We start from the raw sequence: 9951 nt of genomic DNA on the forward strand, positions 1-9951 counted from the left end.
GTCTCCTCGGGGGTACTTGGACAAGACCCAAAAAGAGTCTTCCCCAGCTTCGTGCTTTATTCTCTGAAGCCACTTGGGAACCTCCTAAACCATGGGAAAGTTATATAACATCAGAGCCATCGTTTGAACAGCTGCACACAAAACAACACTTCTCCATTCCCAGTGCTCAAGCTGGTGGGCTCAAACGGAACATGAGCGTGTGGATCCTGGGAAATGGGTCAGCCAAAGGAAAAGAAGGTAATGGAAAGCAATCTCATTCACTGAGTGCTCACCACGCATTTACTTTCATCCTCTCCCTAATTCTCATCGCCTATGGAGTAGGTGCTACATTAATCCCATCTTAAACAAGTTAACAAAATGAGACTCAGATAAATTAAATGATCTACCTAATATCACAAAGCCAGTAAGTGACAGAGCCAGGATGTGGACCAAGTCTGTTTGACCCCAAAATTCTTTATTAACCCTTACAAATTACTGGCACATACTAGAGGCTAACCTGAAGCAGACAGCAAAGGGAATATTCTGGGTCCAGCTGCAAGAGTACAATGCTTTGTAGGCCAAAGTTCCGGGGTGAAAAAGCCCCAGTGGAGAGGTTTTCCCAGTTTGTGGGTCTACCTCCTTCAGTGGTCTATAATAGCTCTCTGGCCAAAGCCATTCCTGCACTCTGGACATTTAAAGGATGTCTGCTTTGTGAAGTCTCCCCTGCCTGCTGAAGCTGGAGCTGAAACTGACTTAATCAGGATGTTTGCAGAATTTCTCCCTAGTGTGGGTGTTGAGATATTCAATCACAGTAAGATTGTGAATTCAGTCCTCTTCCCACTGGGAGCAGGTCTAGGATTTCTCTGTAACAAGGACTTTTCCTTCTGGTGACTGAGGAGAGTTGAACCCACAGAAGCCCTCTTCCCTCATGTTGTAGGTGCACATGGCTTCTCTCCCCCGTGAATTTCCTGATGTTGAATGAGGTTCAAGTTATCACTAAAGCTCTTCCTACTCAGAGCATTTTAATCAGGTTTTTCTCCTAGGTGAGTCCTCTAATACTGAAGGTACAAGTTGCTGTGGCTGAATTGTCTCCTATTATAGAGTGTGAAAAACTAAACATCTTTAGTTTTCCTTCTTAAGAAAAATTTTTTGACTGGACGTGGTGGCTCATGCCTGTAATCCCAGCACTTTGGTGGCTGAGGTGGGTGGATCACTTGAGGTCAGGAGTTCGAGATCAGCCTGGTCAACATAGCAAAACCCCGTCTCTACTAAAGATACAAAAATTAGCCAGGCATGGTGGTGTACTCCTGTAGTCCCAGCTACTTGGGAGCCTGAGGTGGGAAGATTGCTTGAACCCAGGAGGTGGAGGTTGCAGTGGGCTGAGATCACGCCACTGCACTCCAGCCTGGGCGACAGAGTGAGGCTGTCTCAAAAAAACGAAAAAGAAAAGAAAAATTATCCAAAACTTTGAAACAGGGCAAAATAATTCTGAGAAATCAGGGTCACTCCATTCTTGGAACACAGAAAATGGTTGGAGGGATTATTTTTTCAACTCTCCCACAGATAGTACACTAAACTAGCACCATTCTAGTTTCAGAGGAGAGAAGTTGATTGATTATCAACAAAGAATGCGCTGGGCATTAGGGCTCAGTCCTTTCTTTGGAATCTTGGTTGATAAATGCCATTCTAGAAGAATAGAATTTTCTCTTTCTTATTTTTCTAGATTAGCTCTCAGAGTCTGTAATGTCAGATGTTGACCTATCAAACATGGATAAGATGCAAAGGGTCTTTGTATGGTAGAGATGTGAATGAGATAATAATGATAATCCCAAAGGTAATGGTCTTGATGCAGGGCAGGTGAGCCCCAAAATGGGGCTTAGCCGGTGAGTGCTCTTAGCTTTGCCCAGGGAAGAATTCAAGGACAAGCCAGAGGTAGAAGAAAACAGTTTTTTTTGTTTGTTTGTTTGTTTGTTTGTTTTTTTGAGACGGAGTCTCGCTCTGTCGCCCGGGCTGGAGTGCAGTGGCCGGATCTCAGCTCACTGCAAGCTCCACCTCCCAGGTTTACGCCATTCTCCTGCCTCAGCCTCCCGAGTAGCTGGGACTACAGGCGCCCACCACCTCGCCCGGCTAGTTTTTTGTATTTTTTAGTAGAGACGGGGTTTCACGGTGTTAGCCAGGATGGTCTCGATCTCCTGACCTCGTGATCCGCCCGTCTCGGCCTCCCAAAGTGCTGGGATTACAGGCTTGAGCCACCGCGCCCGGCCTGAAAACAGTTTTATTGAAGAGGCAGTGTTACAGCTCGGTGACTGTTCCTGCAAAGGAGGGCTACTCTGTAGGCAGAGAATAGCAGCAGCTCAGGGCAGTTTTGCAGTCGTATTTATACCCACTTTCCATTATATGCAGATTAAAAAGCAGTTTAGGGCAGGGCGCAGTGGCTCACGCCTATAATCTCAGCACTTTGGGAGGCCGAGTTGGGTGAATCACCTGAGGTCAGGAGTTTGAGACCAGCCTGGCCAACATGGAGAAACCCCTTCGCTACTAAAAATACAAAAAATTAACTGGGTGTGGTGGCAGGCTCTTGCAATCCTAGCTATTCGGGAGGCTGAGACTGTAGAATCGCTTGAAACCGGAAGGTGGAGGTTGCAGTGAGCCGAGATCGCACTATTGCACTCCAGCCTGGGCAACAAGAGCGAATCTCTGTCTCTAAAAAACAAACAAGCAAACAAAAAACAAAACAAAATATAAAAAACAAGAAGCAGTTTATGCAGAAATTTCTAGAGAAGGGAAAGGAACTTTTGGATCATCAGGTCATTGCCATGGAAAGGGCTCCCAGGTGTTTCCATGGCAATGGTAAACTGACATGGCAGACTGGCTGGCAAATCTTGTGGAAAACTGCTTCTGCCCCAGCCCTGTTTTAGCTAGTCCTCAATCTGGTTGGTATCTGAGCCCCACCTCCGGAGTCGAGTCCTACCTCCTATTGCCTGCAGGGCAATAGCCAGTTTTGTAGCTAACTTAGCTGTGTTATTCCAGCACACACGTGCGCACACACACACACACACACACCGGTTTCTCAAATCATTCTTTGAACCAACTTTGTCATCCTGACAGTTACCTTGTGAAGGTTCTCATAGTGTATTTGTGTGAGAATGACGTTTCTACCATTTTGAGAATTATATGGTGGCACACCCTTTTGTGAGGCTGTTGATGCTTTGTAAGTAAGAACAGACCATGGGCTGAACTTTGTCCCTTATTTCCTACAAATACAGTAGTGTTCTCTGGAGAAGGGCACAGGTTTGGCAGCCATGAGTGAGGGAGCTGTGGGGGGTTACTGTTCCCACTGTATCCCCAACCACTTCACCGATTCCCTTTCTCACCAGCCCTGACTCATTCACGTGGGCTGTTTCCTGCCCAACTCTCCAGGGACTGGACCTTCCCGGGAACCTCACTAGAGAGTCCTCATGCACAGTACCCTTCTACTAATGACCCTCTTCTCTTCCTCTTCCCTTCAGTCTTTAACTGGTATGAGGAGGTGGATGGGGATCAGAGATGAAGACAGGGATAAGATTCAAACAAGTGTTGAGACACAAACCCCCTAAACCCAACTCACACCCTATTTGCAGACCCTGGCAGGCCTAGGAGTACAAAACTTTTTCGGGTAGAGTAGATACATTTGATGACTACTCACAGATATTCTAAATTGGTTCATTCAATCATTTTTCTAAAGATACCTAAAATTATTCTTTTCCTGGGTGCGGTGGCTCATGCCTGTAATCCCAGCACTTTGGGAGGCTGAGACGGGGATTGTTTGAGCCCAGGAGTTTGAGACCAGCCTGGACAACATGGCAAAACCTTGTTTCCACAAAAAATAAAAAAATTAGCCAGGCTCAGTGGCGCATGTCTGCAGTCCCAGCTACTCAAGAGGCTGAGGTGGGAGGATTGCTTGAGCCTAGGAGTTCGAGGCTGGAGTGAGCCGTGATCACACCGTTGCACTCCAGCCTGGGCGACAGAACGAGACCCTGTCTAAAATAAAATTAAATAATTCTTTCAAAGTTATCACTACAATGTCATATATTTGCTTTGTTAAACTTTTCTGGCCGGGCATGGTGGCTCATGCCTGTAATCTCAGCACTTTGAGAGACCAAGGCAGATAGATCACCTAAGGTCAGGAGTTCGAGACCAGCCTGGCCAACATAGTGAAACCCCATCTCTACCAAAAATACAAAAATTAGATGGGCCTGGCAACACATGCCTATAATCCCAGGTACGTGGGAGGCTGAGGCAGGAGAATAGCTTGAACCCAGGAAGTGGAGGTTGCAGTGAGCCGAGATCATGACATTGCACTCCAGCCTGGGCAACAAGAGCAAAACTCCATCTAAAAAAACAAAACAAAACAAAACAAAACTTTTCTAACAACTTGGACACCTACAAAATTAAAAGTTACCACAGACAAAACTGCTGTTAATAATTCTGAGATTATGCTTTTAGATTTGCCTCTCTATTTATAAAATCATATATACTTCACCTCTCCCCACACACATAATTATTACTCTTCCATAATTTCTTTTCTGTGTTTTGAGACGGGAGTCTTCCTCTGTCACCCCGGCTGGAGTGCAGTGGCGTGATCTCAGCTTACTTCAAGCTCTGCTTCCCGGGTTCACACCATTCTCCTGCCTCAGCCTCTGGAGTAGCTGGGACGACAGGCACCGGTCACCACGCCCGGCTAATTTTTTTTGTATTTTTAGTAGACAGGGGGTTTCACCACGTTAGCTAGGATGAGTCTCAATCTCCTGACCTAGTGAGCCATCTGCCTCGGCCTCCCAAAGTGCTGGGATTACAGGCGTGAGCCACTACGCCCGGCCTAATTTCTTTTCTTAATTAAGTAGCATGGACACTGTTCCATGTCATTGCAGGCAGCTCTATCTCATTCTTTCTTACAACTGCATGGTATTCCATTGTATGGATGTATTACAAACTATTTCTTTGATCTCACCCTGAGAGAGACATTTGGATTGATTCCCAAACCAATCCCCTTAACTGCATGCTGGTTCCAGAAGTTTCCCTCTCGCTTACTGTCTTTTCCACTCTTGCACAGCAGCTTACCTGCTTTCTCTGCCACCTTTCTATTTCTAACCTTTGTTTCCAATTCTCCGTTGCCAGCTCTGTAATGGAAACGCCAGATTTGGACTATTGACTCAGCTGTGAATTTGGCTCCACTCAGATTGTGGTCTCTTGCTTTGACCTGCTGTTTCTGCTTCCATGCACCTCTCCTGAGGGTAAAAATGCCTGCCCCACTTCCAGAAAAGCCAAAATTCGCCCCGCACTCCTCAATGCCTGATGAGGAACAGGGGGCCACCCTCCTTGCTCACCCGACTTGAACATGTAGGCCCCATGGTCACTTCTCCAGTTACAGACTTTTCTTTGTTTCAACCTGTAAAATGGAACTACTCTTGCCCTACAAACCATGTATGTACCACTTTATCTAAATATTTATGTGCCTCCAATGGTAACGTTTTCAGATAGAAGAGTGGCTATATTCCCCACAACCCATAGCATTATATGTGATTAGATGCAGTGCAAAAAGGTGAAAGGGTGTGTGTCTTTTTTTTTTTTTTTTTTTTTGAGACGGAGTCTCGCTCTGTCGCCCAGGCTGGAGTGCAGTGGCGCGATCTCGGCTCACTGCAAGCTCCGCCTCCCGGGTCTATGCCATTCTCCTGCCTCAGCCTCCCGAGTAGCTGGGACTACAGGCGCCCGCCACCTCACCCGGCTAGTTTTTTGTATTTTTTAGTAGAGACGGGGTTTCACCGTATTTAGCCAGGCTGGTCTCGATCTCCTGACCTTGTGATCCGCCCATCTCGGCCTCCCAAAGTGCTGGGATTACAGGCTTGAGCCACCGCGCCCGGCCTGGGTGTGTGTCTTTTTATTTTTGTTTTATTTATTTTTATTTTTTGAGATAGAGTCTCACTCTGTCACCCAGGCTGGAGTGCAGTGACATGATTTCGACTCACTGCAACCTCCGCCTCCCAGGTTCAAGCGATTCTCCTGCCTCAGCCTCCCAAATAGCTGGGATTATAGGCTCCTGCCACCATGCTTGGCTAATTTTTTTTGTATTTTTGGTAGAGATGAAGTTTCACCACGTCGGCCAGGCTGGTCTCAAAGTCCAGACTTCAAATGATCCACCCTCCTCGGCCTCCCAAAGTGCTGGGATTACAGGCGTGAGCCACCGTGTCCAGCCTGATTTAGGAATTCTTTCCTTCTTCTCTCCTTTCCTCCTCCTTTCCTCTCTCCCTCTCCCCTTGTATTAATTTATTTTTGCACTGCTAATACATATCCAAGACTGGGTAAATTTTTCTTTTTGTTTTGAGATTGAATCTTGTTCTGTCACCCAGGCTGGAGTGCAGTGGCATGATCACGGCTCACTGCCTCACTGCCTCACTGCAACCTCCATCTCCTGGGTTCAATTGATTCTTCTGCCTCAGTCTCCCTAGTAGGTGGGACTACAGATGCGTTTCATTACGCCCGGCTAATTTTATATTTTTAGTAGGGATGGGGTTTCACCATTTTGGCCAGGCTGTTCTCAAACTCCTGACCTCAGGTGTTTCACAAGACTGGGTAATTTATAAAGGAAAGAGATTTAATTGACTCAGCTCCACATGGCTGGGGAGGTCTCACAATCATGGGGGTAGGCCTCACAATCATGGTGGAAGGCGAATAAGGAATAAAGTCATGTCTTACATGGTGGCAGGCAAGAGAGCTTGTGCAGGGGAACTCCCATTTATAAAACCTTGAGCTCTCATGAGACTTATTCACCATCATGAAAACAGCGTGGGGGAAACTGTAGATTCAATTATCTCCACCTGGCCCCACCCTTGACACATGGGGATTATTACAATGCAAGGTGAGATTTGGGTGGGGATATAGCCAAACCCTATGATCCCTCCTCCTTTTCCTTTCCCCTTCCCTTTCCCCTTCCCTTCCCTTTCCTTCTCTTTCCCCTTCCCTGCCCTTCTCTTTCCCCTTTCCTTCCCTTCCCCTTCCCTTTCCCTTCCCTTCCCTTTCTTTTTTTTTTTTTTTTTTTTTTTTTTGAGACGGAGTCTCACACTGTTGCCCAGGCTGGAGTGCAGTGGCCGGATCTCAGCTCACTGCAAGCTCCGCCTCCCGGGTTCACACCATTCTCCTGCCTCAGCCTCCCGAGTAGCTGGGACTACAGGCGCCCGCCGCCTCGCCCGGCTTAGTTTTTTGTATTTTTTAGTAGAGACGGGGTTTCACCGTGTTAGCCAGGATGGTCTCGATCTCCTGACCTCGTGATCCGCCCGTCTCAGCCTCCCAAAGTGCTGGGATTACAGGCTTGGGCCACCGCGCCCGGCCTTCCCTTCCCTTTCTCCTTCCCTTCCCCTTCCCTCTCCCTTCCCTTTCTCTTCCCTTCCCTTTCCCTTCCCTTCCCTTTCCCTTCCCCTTCCCTTCCCTTTCCCTTTCCCTTCCCCTCCCTTTCCCTTTCCCTTCCCCCTTCCCCTTCCCTTCCCCTTCCCTTCCCCCTTTCCCTTCCCTTCCCTTTTCCTTCCCTTCCCCCTTTCCGTTCCCTTCCCTTTCCCTTCCCCTTCCCTTCCTCTTTCCCTTCCCTTCCCTTTCCTTTCCCCTTCCCTTCCCTTTCCCTTTCCCTTCCCTTCCCCTTCCCTTCCCCTTCCCTTCCCTTCCCTTCCCCTTCCCTTTCCCCCTCCCTTTCCCCTTCCCTTCCCTTCCTTTTCCTTCAGAGGGTCTCACTCTGTTGCCTAGGCTGGAGTGCAGTGGTGTGATCATAGCTCACTGCAACCTTAAAGTCCTGGGCTCAAGTCACCCTTCTGCCTCAGCCAGATAGCTGAGACTACAGGTGCTCACCATCGCACCTGAAAATTTTTGAAAAATTTTTTTGTAGAGATGAAATCTCACTGTTGCCCAAGCTAGTCTCGAACTCCTGAGCTCAAACCTTCCTCCTGCCTTGGACTCCCAAAGCATTGGGTTTACAAGCATGAGCTGCCACACCTAGCCACTTCTTTCTGATTACAAACTTTTGGTCAGTTATATATTTTGCAAATATAATCTATCGTATGTCAATCTATTCCATTCTATTAATACCGTATTTTGAAAAACAAAAATTACTCATTATAATAAGATCAAATTTATCACTCTTCTCCTTTATGGTTAGTATGACTTTGCATTGCATCATAAAACTTTCCCATCTATTCATACACCTACTCAGCCATTTGTGCTGTAACTGAGTCAGGAATCCCCTCCAGGGGAAGGACCACATCTCAATTTGCTGTGTTAAAACTGCAACTATTTTGTGTGCACCTAAAGAGTGATGATCTAAGTCAGAACCTTTTGTGAACACCACTCTGGAAGCTTTACCTCCAAGGAGCAATGGGGCACCTGCCTCAGCTCAGAGACTTGACTCCACAGTCACCTTGTCTGGGTCTTGCAGTGTGTATTAACAGGACCACTTACCTGTCAGTGCCGTTTGTTGAAATAAAGATGGTTACTGAAAAAAATACCCCAAGTCTTTCCCATCTATGATCAAAAATGTGTTCTCTTATCATGTAAGCTTTTTTGGCCTTTCACATTCAGATTTACAATTCACCTGACACTGATTTTTTTGGTGTGGCATAAAGTAGGAGTATAACTTTATGTTTTAATAGGTGAATATCAGCCGGGCACGGTGGCTCACTCCTGTAATCCCAGCACTTTGGGAGGCCGAGGTGGGCAGATCACGAGGTCAGGAGATCGAGAGCATCCTGGCTAACACAGTGAAACCCCGTCTCTACTAAAAATACAAAAAAATTAGCCGGGCGTGGTGGTGTGTGCCTGTAGTCCCAGCTACTCAGGAGGCTGAGGCAAGATAATTGTGTGAACCTGGGAGGCGGAGCTTGCAGTGAGCCAAGATCGCGCCACTGTACTCCAGCCTGGGTGACAGAACAACACTCCGTCTCAAAAAAAAAAAAAATGTGGATATCAAATTGCGACAGCAGGCCAGGCACGGTGGCTCATGCCTGTAATCCCAGCACTTTGGGAGGCTGAGGCGGATGGATTATCTGAATTCAGGAGTTCGAGACCAGCCTGACCAACATGATGAAACCTTGTCTCTACTAAAAATACAAAATTAGCCGGGTGTGGTGGTACATGCCTGTAATCCCAGCTACTTGAGAGGCTGAGGCAGGAGAATCACTTGAACCGGGGAGGTGGAGGTTGCAGTGAGGTGAGATTGCACCATTGCACTCCAGCCTGGGCAACAAGAGCAAAACTCCATCTCAAAAACAACAACAACAAAAAATTGTGACAGCACCATGTTTAAGTTCTGATATTCAGTAGATCAAGTCCTCGCATTTTATTCTCCTTCAAGAAGATCTCTGCTATTCTTGATCCCTGAATTTCCATATATGCTTAGAATCAGCTTACCAGGTTCCACGAAATAAAAGGCAAAAATATGTTGAGATTTTGACTGGCATTACCTTATATCTACAGATCATTTCGGGGGTGAATTGACATCTTTGTAATAGTAAGTCTTCTAATCCATGAACATGTTATAGCTTTCCAACTATTTGGATCTTCCTTAATGTTTCTCTGCTGGGATTACAGGTGGGAGCCACCGCGCCCGGCCTTTTTCTCAATACGGTTGTTGATGTGTTTAGGCTTTGTGTCCCCACCCAAGTCTCATCTTGAATTGTAATCCTCACAATCCCCATAATCCCCATGTGTCAAAGGAGAGACCAGGTGGAAGTAATTGAATCATAGGAAAAGTTTCCCACATGCTGTTCTCCTGATAGTGAGTGAGTTCTCACCAGTTCTGATGGTTTTATAAGGGGCTCTTCCCTCTTTGCCAGCACTTCTTCCTGCCACCTTGTGAAGAGGGTGCCTTGCTTCCCCTTCACCTTCTGCCGTGATTGTAAGTTTCCTGAGGCCTCCCCAGCCATGCACAACTGTGAGTCAACTAAACCTCTTTCC

This window comes from Macaca mulatta, chromosome 14 (assembly GCF_049350105.2).
Source record: "Macaca mulatta isolate MMU2019108-1 chromosome 14, T2T-MMU8v2.0, whole genome shotgun sequence".
Taxonomy (NCBI): Eukaryota; Metazoa; Chordata; class Mammalia; order Primates; family Cercopithecidae; genus Macaca; species Macaca mulatta.